We start from the raw sequence: 23,984 nt of genomic DNA on the forward strand, positions 1-23,984 counted from the left end.
AATATTTGTATTTATTTATAGGCGCTGGATATGGACTTGAGGCTTGGAAGACCTGAATTCAAATCCTATTTAGTGACCTTGGACACGTCAAGCCTAAGTTTGCTCATGTATTAAAATGGGACTGATTTTTTTTTTTCCTCTTAAAGCAATCAGGGTTAAATGATGAGCCCAGGTCAGAGTCTGGTTTTCCTGTCTCCAGGGCTGCAGCACTATCCACTGCACTGTAGCTGCTCCCATGATGGGGATGATTAACGGCATCTACCGCCCAGGTGATTCTGAGGAGCAAATGAAGCAGTTCTAGTAAAGGGCTTAGCAGATCTTAAAGTGGTGCACAAATCCTAGCTATTATTTATTATTACTATTCAATTACAATTTTATCCCAAAAGGGGTCCCGAGAGTAGGATTCCACTGAACAACTTCACCCAGCATGGCTGAGGGTCCTTCCTCTATGAGGACTTGGGGACGAAAGGGGGGGAAGGGGGAGAACTGCTCCTCTGCCCCCCTGCTGAGTCACCCTCCTCCATCTGGGCTCTCTCACAAGTGATTCAGCAAGGCTACTGGCCAAGCCAGCCTTGCTGCCCGGCCCACAAATGAGGGGAGCCAAATCTGGCCCAGAGAACAAAAAGTCACATTATTGGGGGGGGGGGAGAGGGCACGGCAGCACTATGGATGTAGAAAGATGGACCAAGGTGTGGAGGGGGAGGAAGCTGACTAAAACATCCATCAGACCCAGAGGATGAGTCAGCACAGGACAAGGGGGGGGGAGGGTCTCACACCCCAGCTGTTACTTCCTATTTATGTAACCTTCCTTCAACAAGCCATCCCCCTCCCATCCCCTCTGAGAACCTGTTTCCCCTCCTTCTAGAGAAGCATGGGGGCTTACTCTGAAAATAGCTAGGGGGTCAGTGGGAAGTTTCCCCTTTCTATAAAGGGGGGATTCAGTGGGAAGTCTTCCCCCTACAAAGTAGGGTTCAGTGAAGTCTCCCCTCTATAAAGGAGGTTCACTGAGAAATTCTCACTCTACAAAATGAGGTTCAGTGAAGTCTCTTCCCTCTATAAAGGGGTTCATCGAGAAGACTCCCCTCTAAAAAAGGAGGTTCAATGAGAAGTTCCCCCCTCTACAAAGTGAGCTTCAATAAGAAATCTCCCCCTCTTTGTAGACCTCCAATAAAGATCAGGGCTGGCTGTGAAGTCTCTCCCTCTGTAAGTCAGCCTCCCTTCCTCTAAAAGATTGGACAAGAAAGGCTCCCAGTCTCTGGGTCAGTAACCCCCTTCTAGAAATGGGAGGGTTTATACCTTTGAGGTCCTTTCCACTCCTGCTGTTAGTAACAAACCCTAAATTTGGGCACTGTTCACAAGGGACTTGTTTTAAAAGTTTAAGGGGGACTCAAGCAAAGAAAAAAAGAACAGCACATTTTAAAAATACCCCCCAAATCTTCTCGGTACCTGGTCTGTCTTTCCCCAGGAGACGCCCACAGAGTGTTTCATTTTCACTTTAAGGATTTCAGATTTCCGAGGCAGAAACGTTACCATCATGAGATGGGGGCAGTTCTCCAGCCTCCCCTGTCCTCATCTACCCCCACCCCCCTTTCCTTCTGGAGGGAAGCTAAGGACGGCACATAGCTGGGATAGTTTTCCCTCTGGACATTGAGAAAGCAGGGAGTCTGTGCCCAGGAAGAGAGAGAGCAGCCCCAACTGGCCCCAGCCCACTTAAGAGGGGAATTCCAGCACCCATTGGGCCTGGCTGGGGTGGAGGGGGAGGGGAAGGACAGACTGGGTGGGGGAGGAGAGCAAGGGGCCCTCCAAGGCTCCTCCAGGCCCTTGAACTGTTTTGAGAGGGCCTAGAACAGGGGGAGCTCCCCCACAACCCAAAGTAGACTCCACGAGAAATGTCAAGTGGATCTCCCAGCATTAAGTGGGCCAGATCCTCCTTCTCTTCTCCCAGTTGACCACTTTTGACCACTTCCCTTCTTACTCCAGATGCACTTAATTTCATCTGTGCTGAAGCTTTTAAATAAATTTCATCATATACCCTTGTCACTGTATGGGGCACTTACTGAGACAAGTCAACTCAAGGAGCATTTATTAAACACCTACTGTGTGCTGAGCATTAGGAAGGCAAAGAAAGCCAAAAACAGCCCCTGCTCTCACGGAGCTTACGATCTAAGTGTAAAGAGCTAGGTCCAAGGAAGATATAGGCAGGGTAAACTGGAGCAACCTCTGAGGTTATTAGGGGTGACTTTGCCCCTCACATTCATGATGAAATGAGAGAGAAGGTACTACAGAAGAAGGGGACAAGCACTAGACCAGAAGGCCCCCTAATATCTGATGTAATTCTGTGGCAAGTCTCAGCTGTAATGATGAGGATGTTTGTATCCTTAGCCCAGAGCTTGGCACTGAGCAGGCACTTATTTACATGTTTATTAACTGACTTTCCAGTTTTAAATCTAGGATCCAAAGGCAATCTCCACAGAATTCAAAAACATCTTCCATCTCACCACCCAAAATATGTGGGGAGTAGGGATGAAGGTCTCTTCTCATCCTCTGCCTTTTACAAGGAAAAAGAAAGAGGAGGGAGGGGAAAATAGAAATGAAAAGAATGAGTTAACATTAAGATTTTTTAAAGTTATAATTCCATGAGACATCACACAAAGACCACTGGATGCAAAGGATTAGTCACCAGCTTAATGAGAGGAAACCAGTGACTTTTCAGGGAAAAATTATTTATAATCACAGTTATTTTATCTGGCTTGTGAATTTTCTAGCATGACTTAGTACCAGAGAGAAAATTCATCTTTCCCACCGGATGCTGGTATCGACTCCCCCTTCCCCTGGGCAGGAAGCGAGGAGACGCCAATTGGCCCAAATCCTGTGGGGATGCCCTGGGTCACCCAGGACAGTCATGGGACCTGCCCAGCCGGGCACGTCAGCCTTCCTCTTACCTAATCAACTCACCAGATTTATGAGGCTGTTTGTTTTTTATTGTCACTATTTTACAAGCGCCCTGGCCTAAATGAAGCATAAATACAGAAACAATGACAGACTTTCTATGGGGATTTTGTGTAACTTGGAGAAGCTGCTCATTGTTCTGAGCTGGCTCACACATTGTGGATCTCACACCCCTCACCTGACTCACATCTTTTACCTTTCTTTGTTATCTCCCTGTGCCAGACATACAGCAGACACTTAATAAATGCTTACTGACTTATTGATTCATTAGCTGTCTCCATGGCAGTCTCACCTGTACCTTAAAGGGTTTCTGTCTTAAAGATCCTGCATTATTCAGGGAACATTTTTCTATCCCCCGCCCTCAAAGAGCCTCCCCTTCTCAAATAATAAACATTTTGTCTCCATCATGACGATAGAAGCTCCTTGAGGGGAGTGGTTTGTGCCTTTCTTTGTATTTCCAGCTCTTGGCACAGTGCCTGGCACACAGTAGGTAAGTGCTCAATAAAAACATGTTAACTCCCTGCCTGTGTTTCACAAGAAATTTAATGTATCTTCTTATAATTATTTGTGGAAACTGAGAAAAGATTTTTAGAAAGATAAAGAGACAGAGGAAGAGAAGGAGAGATGGGGGAGGGGGAGAGGGAAAGAGAGGAGAAAGGAAGGAAGGAAGAAGGAAAAGACAGGGAGAGATGGAGAGAGAAGGAGGGAAGGGAGAGGAAGAAAAAAGGACAGAAGGAAGGGAGAGAGGGAGGGAGGGAAGGAAGTTTTTGTAATTTTCAGTGTTATTCTCAGAGTATAGTTTCCACTGCTCAAACTTCTAAAAGCAACATTGCTACAGTGTGTCCACTGCAAGAAGCAATGTTATTTCAGGAGAATGGAAGCTCCTTGAGGGCAGATATAGTTTCTTTGTTTTTAAAATTGTAGCAGAACTAGCTTTCAGTAGGCACTTCATTAATGTTCAAGCTGAAAAACTCCTTGAGTAGCTCTTAGAAATAAAGGAAAGATCCAAATAATAGATGCAAAGTAAAGTATGAAGAACCAGGAAAAACTAAGCCCATGCCTACATAGTGTCCCCAAAGTCTCAGTGACGTCTTAAGGCATTAACTCTTTAGGGACAACAGGTATAAGTTGATGGTGTTCCGCTTCATGGTGTTAAGAAATTCTTTCCATCGGCAGTGTTGCAGTCATTGGTTTCTGTATATGTGTATTATGTGTTCATGTATCTTTCCATCCATGTATATGCACACATATGCACACATTCTTAAAGGCAAAACTGAACATTAACATCTATTTTTCCAAATACATGTAAAGATAGTTTTCAATATTTGTTTCTGTAAGATTTTGTTCCAATTTTTTTTCTCCCTCTTTTACCTCCATCCTCCTCCAAGTCAGTGAGTAATCTGGTCAAGGTTATATATGTACAATCCTTTTAAAAATATTTCTGTATTTGTCAACATGACATAATGTTAACGATTGAGTGCAGCCCTGGGAAAGGTAAGCGTATACCTTTCCTTGCTCTGCAGAGGTGGGGGGCTAGGAAAGAACATCCCACTCGCTGCTACATTTGGTAACTGTGTCGATTAATTCTGGGGAACTGCTCTTCTTTCCCTCTAACCCCTTTTATTTAGTCTGTTTTACAGGGGAAGGCTCAGGGAGGAATATAATTGGAAAGAAGCCCCAGGAGGGGCATAAGAATCAAGCCCCTCCCACAAAGCCCAGGAAGAATGCTTCCAACCCTCCTATCTCCAGCAGGGTTAACGGTCAGGACCTTGGGGTCTCCATTTGCCAGCTCATTCTTTCTCAGAAACACATCGATGCTCTGTGAATACACGCTATGTAAATCCATGTTATGCAAAACTAAAATTATAATTTTTTTTTTAATAACAAAGAGCACACACACACACACACACACACATACCACCGCCACCCACTACATTCTTCGCCTCTTGGACTATGACTGAGTTTAGCAAGAGGCAGTACAGGACCTGGCTAAAAATAGGCAATTTCCCACCAAACCCCGGCAAGCTGAGCGGATCACATTATTTCCACTTCCCAGCGGGGAAGGAGGCTGTGCTGCTCCGAGCCACCGAGCCCCGGAGGAGACCTTGTCATAAGCACATAACAGCATCCCCTTTCTCCTCCCAGGTATCCAGGTTATTAGCATCAGCAGCAGGAAACACTATGAGTCTTCCCAAGCCACATTGGCCAGCTGAGGCTGATCCCCAGTCTCTGAAAAAGGGTGGGGGGGTCTGACCGATCGCAGGATGGGAGGACGGGCCAATCCTGGGGCTTGTCCCCAATACAAACACACTTGGCCCTTCATCCCCCTTGCCGTTTGGTCATACCTGACACTCTGTGATTCTGTTTGGGCTCGGAATAGTTTGCCATTGTTTTCTCTGGCCCATTTCGCTCTATCCTGACCTTATTCTAAGCTTAGACCTCTCAGGACATTCATAACCCAAACACATATTTAGGACACCCAAAGAGACAAGTCACTGGGAAAATTCTACACACTCTCAACCCCTTTTTGTTTTGGGGTGGGACAGAACGGGTTCTCCCAAGATGGACAGCTATGGATGGCTTGTGGATCTCATTACCTTTCTTCCTCCTACTTCGTCTCTGGTCATCCAGACTGGAAATCACTATGTGGGCCATCTTCACAGGAAAGGTCAGAAGCCCTGGGTTCAAATCCTGCATCTAATCTGGGAACGCCACTTAAACTCTCATAGCTCATCTGCAGAATGGGGAGAAATACCCCCTGTGTAAGTAGTTCCTAAGGAGTGGAGAAGGGGGGCTTACTTTCTGTTTTCTGATTCTGGCTAGCAGGCTTTTAAACTCAAGATCCCCAAAGAGAAAGCAATACACCAGTGATGAGACCAAAAATAGTTTGTACCTTTCAAAGCTCTGTTACAGGAAAATCATGCAAGGCTCTCTCTTTCTCTGAAGGGAATTTCCATACTGGGGAGTTCCCCAATAATTTAAAAAAAAAGTCACAGGTCAGATCAAATCTTAATAAGAAATGATAAAAAAACCATTTATATAAAAGTATTTTTCAACTTTGTAAGGCACTCACCCTCTCCGTCCTGGGAACCACCACACCACTTCCCCTCTCCAAACCAGGCAAGCCAGACTCAAAACTATGACATGGGACCTCTCTAAGGTCACACAGCCAGGACTGGGAGCCAGGTCCTCCTGCCTATACTACAACACTCTGCTTCTCACTATGTCCAGTCTTCCCCTGGACAAATGACCAATCACTAACATAACAGCTAACATTTATGTAGCACCTACTGTATACTAAACATTGTACACTGAGCACTTTAAAAATATTTCATTTGATTCTCTCACAACTACGGGAGGTTAAGTATTATTATGATTCCCTTTTTACAGATGAGGAAACTGAGGCAGGTAGTGTGTCTGAAACCAGATTTAAACTCAGTTTCTCCTACCCGGAAGTCTAGTGTTCTAGTCACTTTAACACCCTCTAAAGTGGCCTTATTTCATTCAAGGCATCCCCAGTTGTCAGGTTTCACATTCCTCCCGCGTTGGGATTGGACTACATGGCTCCCGGGGGTCCCTTCCGGCCGGGACCTGGGAGGGCCAGGCCCTCTGGATAGAAATCGCCCCTCTCCGTGCCGCAGGCAGCCCCATTCGGCCTCCCTCCTTGTCCTCCACACCCCCAGGCAAGCTCTGCGGAGCCCTGCTCTCGGGATGCCAGGCACCAGCCATTCAAGGGCAGATGGCAGAACTAATGGGGCTCTTGTCCCTTCGCTCCAGTCAAGGCAATTAAATCACGCCACTGATGGAACATTAGCAGGGAGCCATTGTCCAAGATCATCAGACCAGACAAAGACGGCTTCCCTTTTCCAGGGCCTTAAGAAACCACGAGAGGAAGGGGTGGTCCAGGAGGACACGGTTCATCATGGTCCTGGGACCTGTCCTAACTACTGTCCTACTGGTGCCCGTGCTGGCCACGTCAATCCAAGTGGGGGGCTCTGGGGGCGTGTTTGATGACCTTTCCTAAAGGGGCTCAAAAGAAGTACAGCCCCAAGACTCTGCCGCCCAGCCCAGGGCTCAGACTGTAGCAGGGGAGTGATGTGGGAACAGAAATAGAGGGAAGACAGATACAAAAGCAGAAAAATGAGAAGGGGATAAAGTGCACCAACTAGACAGATCTCCAGATTAGAACCGGTGACTCGGCTCGAGGGCAAATCTCAGCTCTGCCGCTCACCAGCTGAACAACTTTGGGGAAATAATTTCTATTAGCCAGGTCTCTGTTCCCTCATTCTTTAAAAAATGGAAGCTGGATTGAGGGGTCTTCAAGGATATCCCTGGATCACATGATACATGCAGGATGGGGGAGTAGTCAAATATAATAATACTGGGAAGGTTAAGAAAGGCTTTAAAAGCCAAAACATTTTAAAGTTCCCTTCTCACTTTCTCTCCAAATGCTTCCTATTCTTCAAAAATCCAGCTCTAGCCCCTACCTCTTTAATAAACCCTCCCCCCAGAATTCTTCCCTTCTCTGAAATATTTTAATTAAAATTTTGTTATACCCAGGTAATATATATTTTATATTTAATTCATATTTTCATTTGTTTTATATTATTTAACCCCTTTTTTTCCAATTGCTCATTGTATGTTAGCTCTGACTAGATAATCAAGTTATAAGCTTCCTCCCATCTGCTCTCGATCTCTGCAGTCACTTAACATCTATGGACTATACTGCTGCTTCTTCATCTTTTTCTACTCTCAACTCCTTTTTGCCTAAGAAATTTTTACATATATCGGTATATAAAATAGGAGTGCAAATAAAATATTTATGAATAGTAAATCATAATTTCTAGACTCCCACATTCAGTCATGAGATCCTATATGGGTTGAAAACCAGAGTTTTAGAAGCTGGGGGCTAGAAATCCCCCCCAAGGTATCTTACTTAGAAGAGCCTACATTAGTTCTCCTCTTGGTTTCAAAGGTGATCAATTCTTTGTGCAGCCCTTTCTGAATAACAGTTATTATTAGATGGAGACAATACTATCTGCTAATCCATTCAGGAACTAGCAAAGTAGGCAGTAGGGAAATAAAGGGTTAAGTATCCCCTGTTAAATTTTCGTGGGAAATTTAACAAAAGGATAGAAAAGACAGACCTCTGACAAGAAATAGCCACCAACACCATCCATTAGGGCAATACTGAGCTGGCTGCCCAGTCCAGCCACCTGCAAGGCAAATTATTTATAGCAAGAGAGAATTAGAGGGAGTGGGGGTGGAGAATTAGCCATTAAAGGGGAAGCCAGTTATCTACCCAGACATCCAGCTGCTGACCCCAGATAAGGTTAACAGCAGCCAATAATGAATAAGTAATTATCACCAGAGGCTTTCAAAGGTAACCTTCAAGAAACCCAATCTTATCTCTCTGAACCCCTGCTTAGAACCCGCATCATTGACTGGGTCTTGAGAATAAAAGGAACTTGCAACACTGACATCCCATAATCTCGTCCGATTCAGGGTCTGATTGTGAAGAGGCTCACAAAGGTACTGGGCTCATTTATCACAGACAGCCCACCCGGGGGCCCTGCTCCTACCCCATCCTCCTTCCTTCCATCCATCCATCCTCATGTTACTGAGATCTAAAGCCAGGAGGCGGTGAGAGCAGACAAGCATGGAGCCTTCCATTTTTAAGGAAAGGTAACACTCCCCTTATCAAAGCTACAGTCAGAAAGGCTGGTGGATCAGCCTTTTCCAATAGCACAAGGAAGTAGATGGAAGAACTGTTAAGCATCCATCAGCTTCCCCTTCCCCAAGGAAAACAATTCACTCCAGGAAAGAGGAGCAAGATCCTTTATCAATTACTGACTCCTTGGAAGGCAACCAAGACCGTGTCTGAATTTCCCAGTCACCTCATTCACCTCCTTAAACACTGAACTCTGGAGGAGACACATAGCCTGCTGGGGGATAAGGGGCCAACCTGTGATTTCACTGGTCTGGAGGGAAAAGACTCCTTTCATCAAAGTTGACTAGGGTTTTGGCAATGAAGAGCTAACAGGACTGGGGGACGTGGCCTCCACCATCCAGACAATATTATCAAAGGCCAGTCTTATTTACCGGTAAACTCCCCAGTATCTCTAATGAGCCTGCCTAATTAAAGGGTGGATTTTTGTTTTTGCTTTTAATTTCTTCTGAATGGTTCTAAAGTACCTTGAGATATCCCATTCTGCAGCCCCGGTGAATCTCCCTTTGACCAAAAACCTGGGCTCCCAAAGTTCTGCTGCTTAGGCCTTGCCAGAGGGGGCATTTCACAAAGCTGGAGTGTTAGGTATATGTCTGCTCTTATTACTACTATAATTATGATGTCACAGCCTCCCGGGAGCCTTCCTGTCTTAAAGCTTTAAATGAGGCTGGACTAAGCCAGCCTCTAAAAGGTCCTTTCCAGCTCTAAACAAAACAAACACAAACAACAACAACTCAAAAAACTCTGATCCTGTAATTAAGGGATTCAACTAAAGTTAGACAGAATCAGCAGTAGATTGTAGAATCAGAGATTTAGAGAAGGGAGGGAGGAAGGAAGGAGAGAGAAAAGGGAGGAAGGAAAGAAGGAAGGGAGGGAAAGAAACTACCATTTTAAAATAGCCTATTTTGTGTTAAGCACTTTACAAATCTCATTTTCACAACAATCCTGAGAGGTAAGCATTTTAATATCCCCACTTTACTGTTGAGGAACCTCAAGCAGATAGAAGTTAACTGATTTGCCCTAAGATGCTAATTATCAACAGACAATCCACAATATTCCCAAATGCAATCTGAACCAGATAAAATATAATTGAAAAATATTAACAATAAATAAAAATATTTTAACATATTTAACATGTAGGGCTCTACCTGCCATCTAGGGGAGGAGGAGGAAGAAGGGGAAAAGTTGGAACAGAAGGTTTTGCAAGGATTAATGATGAAAAATTAGCCATGCATATGTTCTGTCAATAAAAATAAGATAAAACACAGATGGTACAACATTTAGAAACTCATTCATCACGAGGTCCCAGGCATCATTTTGTAACAGGTGGTCATCTGTACTATGGACCTCTCTCCTCATTTCAAAGATGAGGATACTGAAGCTCACACAGGGAGCATGAAGGGGGCAGAGCTGGGATCTGGACCCAGCTTCTCTGCCTTCAAATGTAATATGCCAGAGTCTAGTCCCCATAGCTGCCCCCTCTCAACTCAGAATTCTTCCTTTTACATCCCAAGGCGGTGTGGTCCAGCACAGACAGAAAGGCCTCCTTGGAGGGGAGCTAAGCTGGACGTCTCTAAGGTCTCCCAGGTGGGACTGTTCAATTCCAGCTGGTGACCTCAGCTGGGGAAGCCCAGATTGGAGACCTTTAGCCTGGTCCATGAGATGAATGGGCTGTTCCTACAAAGCCTGGAATCTGCAGCTTCATCTGACACTGGCATCCGCCAGGCCGCGGCCCCTTCCAGCGCGGGCTCACGTGTGAATAGTTTCACCCTCTGTGCCAGCTAATTAGAGAGGGCGGCAGAGCACACAACTGCCCACAAAACAATCCCAGAGCTGTGGGCCATAAACAATAACTAACCGGAGGAAAGGAACCAGCTGGAGACAGGGGAAGGTTAGACTGGGAGTCAGAAGCCAGGGGTTCAAATTCAAGCTCTGTCACATATTACCTAAATACACAACTGTGGCATTCGATTTCCTCATCTGAAAAAAGAAGGTTGGACTCAGAGCCTAGTTCCGAGTCTAACACTAGTACTAGTAATTGAATGACTGACTGATCTAACACATTAAGACGATGACATGCCCTGCTTAGCTTCTGCTTCAAAGAAATCCCTACAGAATTAACCATCCAGTCAACAAGCACTTTTCAAGTATCTGTGAGAGCCCTGGAAATATAAAAGTAGCCCTGATTCCAGTCTTCAAGGTACAAAATAAACCTTCATTGATTAAATGTTCAATGGATGGAATGGATGGCATTTGCCGGGGACACCGGAGTTCAAATCCAGCCTCAGATATTTACTAGCTGATCCCAGACGTGATAAGGGGGTTTTACAGGAGGACGAGGGACATGGTCGGCTTTTTGCCGTTGAGTGGGAAGACCCACCAGCAGCTACTACAGTAATCCAGGGGTGAGGAGGTAAGGTTTGAAAGGAGGCAGGGGAAGCGTCAGGGGCAAAGGCTGAAGCCCACTTGTGTTTTTGCATCTAGCTCATAGCAGGTTCAATTAAATGCTTACTGAATCCAGTCGTTCCAGGGCCCCATCTCGAGGAGGAGGGAGTGTGAGGGGTAAATGGACACCAACAAAGGGGCTAAGGTCAGAACCCCAAATGCTAATGATCTCCTCGCTCACCACCAAGCTCTCCAATAAATAAAAAGACCAGGGCCCTTGGACTAGTTGGTTCAGAAATTTAAAGGTCTGGTTTCATCTTTACAAAAACAAGCTCATCAATAGGGACAGAAAAGAGATCTGTGTCTCTTATTTTAATCTTTCCTTTTTCTGCCTTCTGAGAAACAAGTAAGGGAGCAGGAGTGTGGTCATTCAATTCCAAGAGCGTGGGACCAGGAACCCAGAATATCTTGCAATCCAAGGCTGCCCCGACACCTATTAGCTGCTGTGACTCTGGACAAAATGGGGAAAATACCTATGTGACCCATTTCAAAATTGCTTTGAAATCCTACTACATTCCATTCTGGTAGAAAGAATTCTGGAATGAGAATTTCTTAAGAAATTGTCACATACTTTTTCTCCATCATGCCCAATTGTCCATGATCTCTTGGCAAAAATATTGGAGTAGTTGACCAGGTCATTTTACAGATGAACAAACTGAGGCAAATGGGGTGAAATAGCTTGCCCACAATCACCCAGCTAGTATCAGAGTCTGATTACTCCTCCTTAAAAAATTAAAACTTTTTAATTCAAGCTAAATTCAAGACACTGGTATTTCTGGTATCAAGTAATAAGACTGACTTAAATGACTAATCAGATATTTTAGATAAGTTTTTTAACTAGCTAGTGATTTTGCCAAGTCACTTAATGACCATTTACCTCGATTTCCTCATCTATAAAATGGGGATAATAATAGCACCTACCTCTCAGGGGATAAGGTAGCAAGTATTCCACCAAGATTTAATTTTTTTATGTAAAAATAAACAAACACATACATCCATCTTTTGCCTTTAATAAATGGTTAAATTATATGTATACCAAAGCATTGTTTTAAAATAAATTTGTTTATGATTTATTATCAGTAAATGTTTGCATACCTATTTTATATATCTATATACACAGGGTTATGTAAAAATTTCTCGGACAAAATGGGTCTCAAATAGAAAAAGTTTAAGAAGCCCTGATCTAGTCCAATCTCTTCATTTCAAAGATAAGAAAATTGAGACCCAGGAAAATGAGTTCACTAACCCAAGTTAATATTGAAATACAAAATCAGGATCTAAACAGAGCATCCAGTGCTATTATACCCTTTTGACTAGAGCAAGCTGTCTAACCCCTTTGGGATAATGGGATAATGAAGAAAATAAAGTTCATTCATATTTGGAAAGTTAATTTCAAAATTAATTTCAAAGGTGAGGTGCAAACCCAAGTCTCTCCTGATTTCCCAACCTACAATTCGTTCCACTGCACTACTCAAATTCTTAAGATAGATATTCGAAACGAGTTTGGAGTTTCTTCATCTGTAAAAGAGGATATCAGGGCATCCACATGGTGGGGCAGTCAATGAGATAACAGACAATGTACCATATGACCTTTGAATGCCAAGTATAAGAAGAAGAAAATCAATACCTAGAATATAGCAGTCTCGCTCACACTGCAGGTAATGCCCCTTCCCCTCCCCACCCCATACTTTATAGATGAGTAAACAGAAGCTCTAGGTGGTGAGGGCAGCTGGGTGAACAGTGAATACAGTACCAGATCTAAAGGATAAAAAGTCTAAGTTGATAACTGCTCTAGCCACAAGATGTGTGACCCTGATTAAGTCACTTAACCTGTCTGACTCAGTTTCCTCATCTGTAAAATGAGCTGGAGAAGGAAATGGCAAACCACCCCAGCCTCTCTGCCAAGAAAATGCCAAATAGGGTTACATAGTAAAGCATGAATGAATAACAAATATCCACGTACTTAGCATAACACCCAAAACCTTGTAGGTACTCAGTACTAGTAAAAGAGTGAGACAGGACTGAAGAACAATAACAAGAAGCTCAAAATATAATGCCAAATGCCCATAATTCCTCTTTATTTCCCTCCCACCTTCAAAACCTATATCAAAGAAACAGAGCTAAAAGAGTCGAGATGAGGACATTCGGTAACATGGGATACTATGGTAGGAACTAGATAAATTCTGAAATATCACAAATTGAGAACCTGAACATGCAAGAATTCTATCTCAAAGCATCATGGCTATTTGGATCTTAGGCTCATGATCCCAGCTGATCCACTGATGTTAGAAACTCTCAAACCAAACAAACAACTCACCTAGAATTATTTCCCCATAGTTTTAGGCTTGGATGCATTTGGAGGGGAATTAAAAAAAAAAAAAGTGTTATTCACTTTAAGATGTGTCATGCACTTTGTACAAGGCTTCTTTTAAGGAGAAAGGTTTCCTAGCACATTTAAATTACAACCGGACTTAGGAAAAACTATCTACATAGATACAATCTTTCAGAAGAAACACTTGGGCAGTACACCAGTTTTTGTCCCTTCCAAGTTCAAAGCCACAGTCAATTGTCATTGTTCCAATTCCCAGTAAAAGTATCTTTCCTCTTCCTTCCCCAGCCCTCCCTCCTCCCCTTTTAAGGTGCAACTCTGTAACATTTCTCATTGGAAATCCAGGAGAAATTCCCCAACCAAATTTATGAACATAGCATGGAATTAAGAGCTGAAAGAATGGCCTGGCCATGGTTTCCAGTCAGTTTCCGAATCCTGGGCTCACAGACATTTCAGACTGAACCACTGGGTGCGAGGAGCCTCAGTCTTGGCTATCTGGGGAGTTTCGAAGTGAGCTGGAACGCCCCCCCTCCTGGTTCAACAACAGAAATTAAACATCTGCACTCATTTTACCCAGGAGAATTAAGCTGGATCTGCTGAATGACATTCCCTCTCTTCTGAGAGCCAATCCCATGCCAGCCCAGAGCTGACAGCCTGACCCATTTAGAGTTACCCAGTTTCAAGAAAATAAACATCACCTGAGGTGAGGCTCACTGAATGATTGTGAAAGTGGGGGGGATCTTCAGAACCAGCCATCCAACCATCCTGCCTTATACACGGGGAGAAGAAGGCCCAGAGAGGTGGATAATTTGGGCAGGGTCACAAAAAGGAGTCCTTCCAGGGATTCTTTTGCCTGGCTCCATAGGCTGATTCTGGAGTGATGGGTCATAAATGGGGGGAGGAGGGGACTCTGCCCCACCCTAGCCCTGGGAAAGGAAGCCACCACCCTGTCTGTGGTCTTAAGAAGCAAAAGTAAATCAATAAACAAGTATTTATTAAGACTTGATGTGCCAGGGACGGGATCAAGGCAAAGGGAATGTGCATATATTTAGAACTTGAAGCTTCTATACTATACATAGCAGGGGTGGGGGAGTCAGTGGGCACAGGCCCAGGGGTGGGGATGTGGTACCACAGAAAGAGTTTTTGGACTTAGGTTCAAATACCCAGGTCTGCCAACTTGCTACTTATGTGACCTCAGTCCAGCCCTCAGTACATCTCACTTTCTTTCTGTGTCAAATGAGGAAGTTATATTATGTGACTCCTGAAGTCTCAGTCAATTCTGGATCTAAAATGCTCAGCTGCTGACCTCTGAGGTCCCCTCCAGCTCAAATCTAGGCACCTATGAATCAGACTAGATCGGAGGAGGCTAGTTTTAGCTCTGGAATGGACCTTAAGACCAGGAAGTCCCACCCGCTCATTTTACAAAGGAGGGAACTGAGTCACATTCTGCTTAAATGGTGTACCTGAGGCAACACAATTAAGCATCCACAAAGTCAAAATTGTAAATTTAGTACTAACTAGGCAGCCTAAACTACCTGAGATTTCTCCAAAATTTGAGGGGAAACTCTCAGCCAAACGCAATGGACCATTTCTCTATATAATTTTTTTTTTCCTATTTACTTCTCTGAACACAGGCAATAAAATGGCCAACTCCTCAAGGGAAGAGACTACTCATTTCTCTCTTTGTACTCTCAGTAATTAGGACAGAATCTGGGATGCATCAGGCACTTAAATAAATGTCTGATTACTGACTGATCCCCCTGGCCACCTTTCTATCCTTTTCTCCCAGCAGACTCTCCTTCCCCTCATACTTTTTAAAGTTAAAACTGTCCTTTTTCCCCCTCTGACCATCAAACTTTAGTCATCCAGAAGGATGGTGCTTTTACAATGAACACCTGTTAAAACTCAACTCATGACCAGTCACTGACGCTGGAGGGTTTAATTAAAATTACTCACTCAGGAAGCAGCAAATGCCAACTCAACTGAAAACTATATATTTAATTTGGGGAGAGAAAAAGAGAGAGATTGAGAGAGATGGGGAGGGGTGGAGAAGAAAAAAGGGGAAAGGAAAGAGGGGAGGGAAAAAGGGAAGAGGGGAAGGGTAAGAGGGAAAGGAGTGGAGGGGAGGGGGAAGAATGGAGGAAGGAAAGGGGAAGAGAGGAAAGGAATAGAAGGTTAGAGGGAGGGGGAGGAGAAGAGGGAATAGAGAGGGGGAGGGAGAATGGAGGGGAGAGAGAGAATGGAGGGGAGGGGAGAGGGAGAATGGAGGGGAGGGGAGGGGAGAGGGAGAAAGGGAAAGGGAGGAAAAGGAGGGGAGGGAGAATAGAAAGGAAGGAAAAGGAGGGGAAGGGAAAAGAAGGGAGAGGGAGGGAAGATGATAGGGTGAAAGAAGAAAGGGGGAGAGGAGAAGGAAAGGGGATGGAGAGGCAGAGGGAGGGGAGGGAGGAGGGCAAGGGGGAAATAAAGATGTGAAGTAGGCCTGTGAGGCTCTCAGAGCATCTCCTCCTCCCTGCAATTTTGTGACTTCTGGATAGTCCTCCCTCAATTGGAGCTGGAGAGACAGGAGGCCGCCAAGACTCCAGCAGCTTTCTGTAACTGGCAGCATAGGGTGTCTCCCCAGCAGTTGTTACTACGGGCTGCAACACATACACACACTTCACTTCCTTAGTGAGCTGGAGGAAAATCTGAATTCTCCAGTGCTCAGGCCAAGCAAGCTTTGCAGCTCTCCTGCAGCCCTGCTCGGCCCTACCTCGGCCTCCCCTGCTTCAGCCTCCCTCTCCCCCTCTTCCCCTCTCCCTGGGTTTCTCTGTCAATCTCTCCTGCCCCAAAGGGGCATGGAACTGCCGAGCTCCTCTTCCAAAGAAGCAGAGGCTGGGCGCAGGTTGTAATTTTTAATCAGGTCATGCTTTTTACAAAAAAAAAGGTTGTCTCCTAAGTCTTGGAGTCCTTCCCTCTTTGCCCCCAATTCCCTAAAGCTATTTGGGAAATCTGGGTTCCCCAAGACTGGGCTGAATAAGAGTGGAACCCAACAGCTGCCCAGGGAAGGTGGCCCAACTCTGCCCCCAACAGAGAAGAAATTACATTCCACACCTCCACACCCCCACGCCCCAACTAGGGCCGGGACCCCAGGCTGGTCCCCGGCTGCAGGATTGGCCACTGGCCAAGATTGGGAGGAAGGTGAAACTGAGAATTCCCAGAGAAACTTTTTCAGAGGTGACTGCTGGACCCCTAAAGTTTCTCCTACCGCAGGGAAGGGGAGGAGGTGAGTACTTAGAGATCTCAGCCACCCTGAACATATTTCTTCCCTCCGGAGGTAAAGCCAAGAGGACCAGGAAAAGAAGGGAGAGAGAGAAAAGAGAGATAAATCCCCTCCCTACCCCTTTTCCTTCGGAGGTATAGCCGCAGAAAGTGTGGAAGGAGAGAAAGAGAAAAACGGATAAAGGAAGGAAAGAAATAAAAGGAGGGGAAGAAGGGAGAGGAACAGGAGAGCAGCACGACATCAACTCTCCAGCCTTCTCGCCCAGGAGGTTCAGCCAAGAGAAAGAGGGGAAGAAGAAGAAACAGAAAGGGAAGGGAAAGAGAGAAACGGAGGACATCACCCATCTCCCTTAGGAAAAAGAGGGGGAATTAGAGACTGAAACACAGATAGAAAGAAGGGGGAGAAGAGAGAGAAACGTAAAGAAAGGAAGAAGAGAGGAGGAGAGGGAAAGAAAAGAGGAAGAGAGGGAAAGAGAAGAGAAAGAAGGCGAGAGCAGATGAAGCGAGCCGGAGCCCAGCAGGGCAGGGGGAGTCCGAAACGGGGCGCTGTCCCAGGGGGCTTCCAGGCATTTCGGAGGAGTCGCTGGCCAGCGTGTAGACGGCCACTCCGTCCGCGCGCTGCCGTGCTCCCGACCCGGAGGTCTGGGGGGCAGCTCCCCGGGGGGCGCCCCCCGCCAGCAGCCCAGCGCAACCCTTAGGCGGCTGGGGTCGCGGCGGCGGCAGCAACCACCAGGCGGAGACTGCGGGCCGCCCGGGGAGGTGCCGGAGCCCGCTGGTGCCGCCGCTGCCGCCTCCGCCTCTGCCCCTCGCCCGAGTACCTCCCGTGGTGTCCGCAGCCCACCGCCCCCGGCCCCCGGCCCACCTACCGCTCCGGGGCTCCGCGCGGCCAACCGGCGGCCGCCCCCGCGCTCGGGCTTTCGGGGCTGCAGCAGCCCGGCGGCCGCCCGCGGCTCCTCGTCCCGCCGAGGGGGCCCTGGGCATGAAGCGGGGGCGCTGCTCCCGGTGCAGAGTCCCGAAGAAATGCTGTTGCCGGCGCCCGTCGGTCCGGCCCGTGCCTGCGGGAGCAGTGCGTGTGCGTGCGTGCCCCCGAGGCTCACGAAGCACTTCGGTGCCAATTTATTTTTTGTAACTGCCACCGAGGTGAGGTCTCCGCCGAGGGCACGCAGCTCCCCGCGCGGACTCTTCTCGGGGCGCCCCGGAGCGCGCGGCGCAGAAGGGCGCGAGCTGCTGCTGCTGCTCCCGCTCAGGCTCCTTCTCCTGCTGTTGTTGCTGTTGCAGCTGCTGCTGCTGCCGCCGCCGCCGCCGTCGCCGTGCTGCCCGGGCTGCGCCGGGCTGGGCTTGGGGCTGGGGCTGGGGGCGCGAGACGCTCCCCGGGGCTCCTCCGAGGGGGCGCGAGAGCAGCCGAGAGCCGAGCCCCGGCGCGGTCACGTGCCCGAGAGCGCTCAGCTGGGGCTGGGCACCGCCCCCCGCGGCTCTCTCCGCCCCTTCCTCCGCTCGCGTCCCCGCCTCCGCGGCGGCAGCCGGGGCGGCAGCGGGGCAGTGGCTGCGGCAGTCCGGGGAGTCCGGGCAGCGGCGGCGACGCGGCTGTGAGACTGGAGAGGAAGTCCCCAGCGTTGGCAGCTAAGCCCCGCAGAGGCCTCGACTTCCCCGCTTTGTTTTTCCTTCTGGGAGAGCCTGGGGCTCTCCCCAAATAAATGCGTTATTTTGTTTCTCCGCCCTGCGAGATTGCGAGGGTGGGAGGGAAGATGCTGGATGGAGTGACTTGCCTCTCTGCCTAAAGAGGTTGCTCCTTCTAGCGTGTGTGTGTGTGTTTACAAGTAAAGTTCTTGGAGGAAACCAGAGTTGGGGACTTGGAGCAAAGGACTCGGTTTCCTCTTGTGTCAAAATGGGATGAAGGGACTTTTAGAGGTCAGCCAGTCCGACCTCCAAGAGAGGGAAGCGCTCGCTCAGGGTCATCCAAATGACAGGGTTGTAGACCCTGAAATCAGAACCAGATTCTCCAAATGCTCCTTTCCCAAACCACAAACCCCACAAAAGTCCATTTTAGCTCTAACAAATCAAGTTAAGCCTTTATTAAGCCTTCCTCCAGAACCCACCTTCTACATACAGGAAGACTTTCCCAATCCCCCTTAATTCTGTTGCCCTCCCTCTGTTGATCATCTCCTATTTATATCATCTATAGCTTGTTGGTACATAGCTGATTTGTGTATCGTCTCCATTAGACACTTAAGAAAGCAGGGGTTGCCTTTTGCCTTTCTTTTTTTAGCCTCAGACCTTAGCAGGGCCTGACACATAGTAGGCACTTAATAAATGTTAATATTTATATTTATAAGGAAACTTCCTGCCCACACGTGCCAAGTTGAATCAAAAAAAAAAATCATACAGAAATTCTGAAAGAGGCAGGGACTGACTGAGGGAGGGACAGAAGAATGGGATACACATGACAGATGCCCATTAGGGCTGTTTTGTGCTTAATATTTTTTCTTTTTTATTAGAATTTTCCTCTTCACAAAGAACTTGAAAATCAGCCCTAAAGAGGAAAAAGGTTTCAAGTTCTACTGTTCTAAGGAAGAGAAATGCCAGAACGTAACTGATAGTATTGAATTTAGTGGAAAGAGCAAGAGATTTGAATTGAGAAGAGCTCTGCCTGTGCTATTTTCTAGCTGTATGGCCTTGGACAAGTCATTTGGGTGAAACCCCGGTTTTCCTCATTTGCAAAAGGAGACAGACCAGCTAATTTCTAAAATCTCTTTTCTAATTTAAAAGAGTTGGCAATAAAACCAAAGGCTTCCTGACATCTGGAAAATTTCTCAGACTTTCTTATCGACCTGAAATGTGTGGACTTAGTATTTGCCCCCAGGGGAGAGTGTTTTTTTTTTTTTTTTTAAATTATGATCCGGAGAATTGTACCAAGAGGGTTCTTTGGGATTTACCAGAACTGATGCATGATAAAATGAAAAGAATCCAGAGAACCTTTGTTCACTGTAACTGCAACATTGTTCCATGATCAATTTTGATAGATTTAGCTCTTCTCAGCAATCTGGTGATCCAAGATAATCCCAAAGGATTAATGATGAAACATACTATACACCTCCAGAGAAAGAACTGATGTTGATTGAATACAGACTAAAGCATGCTATTTTTCACTTTCATTTTTTCTTTTACTTGAGTGTGTGTGTGTGTGTGTGTGTGTGTGTGTGTGTGTGCAAAACGACCATTGTGGAAATGTTTTAGATAATTGCAAATATAACTGATTGCTTATATGTCAGGAAGGGGGGAAAGGGAGAGAAACTCAAAACTTTAAATAAAAATGTTTATGTATTGGAAGGAAAAAAAGAGTTCTTTGGAACAAGAGCTCATATCAAGAGGCTGAGGATCAAAGTTCAAATCTCAGCTCCACCACTTACTATATATACATATGTGTGTGTGTGTATGTGTGTATATATATATATATATATATATATATATATATATATATATATATATTAACTATCTATACCTGTTTGGGCCTGGCCATCCTTATCTGTATGATGATCCCAGATGACCCCTGAAGGCCACTTCAAAACCAAAAGCAGAGTTCAGTTTTTTCCTTCCATTACCGTCCATGTAATATCCAATAGAACATTCCCTGCATCTTCTGAGCAATTTAAAATATAGAAGAGCAGCCTAGAATCTCAAAGGGTCAAAAATACAATTCCCCTTCCCCAATTCCTCCCACCACTCTTTGGCTTTCATTTTCCTATCTCCTCCCTTCATTGCTCCCCTCCCCTTAAAAAGCTTGAAGATCTTTTGCAATCATAGATGATAGAAGCCTTGAAAGGATTTTGTAACTGGCTTTCTGGTAATCTTTAAGCGTTGGCAGAAGCAGCTGAGTAGCTCAGTGGATAGAGCAGTTGGAATCATAAGATCTGAATTCAAATTCAGTCATAGATACTCACTATATGACCTGGGAAAGATACTGAATCTTTGCTTAATCCAATGGAGAAAGAAACGGCAAAATATTCCAGTTTCTTTGCCAAGAAAACCCCACAGAGCAGGGGCGGGGAACCTTTTCTCTGCTAAGGGTCATTCAAAATGATCAATTTACAGTACTTGGGCAGTGGGACCTAGTTTTCAGCTCATCATCACCCAAGATTGATTATGCAATGATCCTTGGGCCGGAAGTACCTCACCCCACAGTAGAGGGTCACAAAGAGTCAGACTTAACTAAACCATGAAATCTGGGAAGCTTTTTGCATATATTGTCCCATCTGGTCTTCACAAAATCTCCATGAGCTAGTCACTATTCCTACTCCCATTTTACAAATGAGAAAACTGAGGCAGACAGAGACAAAGTTGTTGATATTGGGAAAGGGGGACCTCAAAAGTTTGGGGTCACAGCTTGTTGTCGTGAAGTGTCTCAAAAGAATTTGCAGGTTTGAATCCAACTCCTAGTCAAGGAGCAAAGTTTATCGTAAGTAACCCCATTACAAAGAGGGCTTGAATTTCTAAAAAGAAATGAGCAGAGAAACAGAAGCAAGGAGAGACATTTATCCAGCTCACAGGTAGGATGGAGGAGTGGTCTCCAAAATTTGGTTATCACTGACCAGCAGATTATCTGACAGTCAGCAATGAACTGAGGCAGTGGAATCCGGAGTCAGGCAGATTGTCAGAATAATAACTTTTTGGGGTGGGGATGGAAAAGCCGAAGGACTTTGGAATCAGAGAGATTGCCAGAACAGAAGCCCCAAGGTCAGGGGACCCCAAAAGCACCGCTATGTTTCCCTAGAAGCTACCCCATCTCAAAGTGACTTGCCCAGGCCCATACAGCTAAGAAGTATCTGAGGTCCAATCTGATCCCAGGAAGATCCCAAGTTTCTGACTTCAGACCCCTGTGCTCTGTGCACTATGGCGCCACCTAGCTGTCTAACAATCCACAAGATGATAAAAACGAAACCCTTACCTAGAGTTTGCTCGTTTCTAATTGTTCACACTGGACATTTGCTCATTTTCCTCAGAGCGCTGGTCTTGGTCACCTCCAGCACCCCTGAACAGGAAGTCCTGACAAGAGATAGGGAAGAGAGGAAGTCAGAAAATGGGCCCTTAGGAACTTTGACCCTTGGACCGAGCTTTGAAGGGAGCTCAAATTTCTGGAAGGGCCAGGTAAGAAAGGAGGACCTTCTGGGAACAGACCCAGAAGCAGAAGTGATGTCATAATTATAAGCAGTATCTCCGGGACATCAAGGGGATACCTAATAAATCCCTTAAAGATAAATCGGAGCCCGATTGTAGGGGCTTTAAATCCAAACAGGACTTTGTATTTTATCCTAAAGTGGAATAATCTCAGAGAAACACTGATAGTGCTAAGGGGGGATAGGAAAAGTCTTCTTGTAGATGGCAGGATTTTCTCTAGGACCTGAGGGAAGTCAGGGAAGCCAAAGGGCAGAGATGGGGAAGGCGAGGAGTCCAGGCTGGGAATTTCACAGCTAGTCAGATGCCCAGTAGTGGGAGTCAGAGGAACAGGAAGGAGAAGATGTAACTGCATGGAAGAGTACATAGGGAGGGGGATTGGGGAGTATGGTGTAATAAGACTGGAAAACCAGCCAGATCATGAAGCCACCGAAACGTCTCCCTTACTCTGTGATCCTTCTGGCAGAATGACTTTGCCTCAGTTTGCCCACCTGTCAGATGGGAAAGACAACCGTAGCACTTACCTAGAAGGGTTATTACAGTGTGTTGGAAGAAGGGGAGAGGAGAGACTCAGTGTACCTACCTAGGCAGGGCAGGAGCTGAGTCAACACTCCTGATGTTCACCAGGATTTCAGCCTGTGGTTCTCATTGTCTAGGAATGCCAAACCCCAGCCCCAGACTCCTTCACCCCCATCATCAGCAACTTGGTGGTTGGGCTTTTAAATAACCAAGTTCTGTTTACCTTCAATCACTACCCACTTCACAATCTGCCCTCAATTTCAAGCTGTTCTTAGCGTGGCGGGGGGTGGGGATGTGTGTATGGGGCGGGGGCAGAGTGTTAGGTAAAGCTAGTTAGCAGACCACTTAAAATACATTCCTCTTGTCCCCGATCTTTCCTGGAAGTCACAAAGGCTAACCTAACTCCCAGCCTCCCCTCTCTGTCCTGTTCCTTGCATGCCGGGTACGGGGGTTGCAAAGAATACCGGAGACCCTGATCCCATTGACAATAGTGGTCTGTCTGAGCCGTGTTTGTTAACTCTGCTACCTGGAGCCGAGATGCTATTGCCTATGACAAACCGAGCCCCACTGAGCATTACATTTGGAAACCAGGTTTGAGCTTATAGGATATTGGGGTTCACCCTTCCAGAGGACAAGCTGGCCAATCTGTTCCTGAAGGATTTACGTCAAAATGAGGTTCAGAAGTAGGATCCTTTCATCGTGGAACTAGAAACAACCTTAGAGATATCAAGTCCGACCCCCTTCCCGTTTTACAAATAAGGAAACTGAGGCAGAGAGAGGCTAAGTAACTTTCCCAGCTAGCAAGTATTTGATGCAAGATTTGAACACCATTCTATGTCTCCCCAAGGAACAAAGGACTCTTTCCGCTTCTCCTAAAAGACACATTTTTGAAATCCAAGCTCATGATCCAATTGGGTAAAAATAGTCCAACCCTAGTGCATCTAGGTGGTAAAGTGGATAGAGCACCAGCCCTGGGGTCTGGAAGAACTGAGTTCAAATGTGATCTCAGGAGATAGACATTTATTAGCTGTGTGACTCTGGGCAAGACACTTACTTTTGATTGCCTGGCCAACAATCATGATAATGATGATGAGGATAATAATAACAATAATAATAATAGTCTAACCTCTTCATTTTACAAAGAAGGCCTAGAAAAATCACACAACTTTCTTATGATCACAAGGTAAATAATAACTCACTGGGGTGCTACCAGCAGCCTACAGAATGCCTCATCATCCCCGAACTAAATTTCCAGAAATGATTGCTTTGAGAAGGATTTTTTGGTATTTTTTTCCTGTGGCAATTGGGGGTAAGTGACTCCCTAGGGTCACACACCTAGGAAGGGTTAAATGTCTGAGGTCAGATTTAAACTAGGATTTTTAATTTTTAACTTTTTCTTTCCATCCTTCCCTCCACCCACCCTCCTGAATGGCTGGCTAGCTATCAGAAAATTTCCCATCCGGGAACGGACTGGCCTCACTGCTGAACAACATGGAGTAAGTAAAGGCTGTATGTGGAACGACCGTGTCCCTCCTAACAGCCTGATACTATTGATTGCTTAAAAAGGGAGGATGGGGAGAGACAGAT

At 46.0% G+C, this 23,984-nt stretch overlaps 1 protein-coding gene across 2 annotated transcripts in view; it reads right to left on the minus strand.

Moving 5' to 3' along the window:
* The window catches only part of SPSB1 (splA/ryanodine receptor domain and SOCS box containing 1), a 78,044-nt gene extending 60,387 nt beyond the window's left edge, over nt 1–17,657 (minus strand). The window contains exon 1 of one of the 2 annotated variants that reach the window (XM_051988622.1): nt 17,576–17,657. The gene's annotated coding sequence lies outside the window, so the exon portion shown is untranslated. Of the gene's footprint in view, nt 1–9,144; nt 9,250–17,575 lie in introns of those variants that run through there. The other variant, XM_051988623.1, reaches the window with a different exon arrangement.
* Nucleotides 17,658–23,984: the final 6,327 nt, after the last annotated feature.

Source organism: Antechinus flavipes, chromosome 3, assembly GCF_016432865.1.
Source record: "Antechinus flavipes isolate AdamAnt ecotype Samford, QLD, Australia chromosome 3, AdamAnt_v2, whole genome shotgun sequence".
Lineage (NCBI taxonomy): Eukaryota > Metazoa > Chordata > Mammalia > Dasyuromorphia > Dasyuridae > Antechinus > Antechinus flavipes.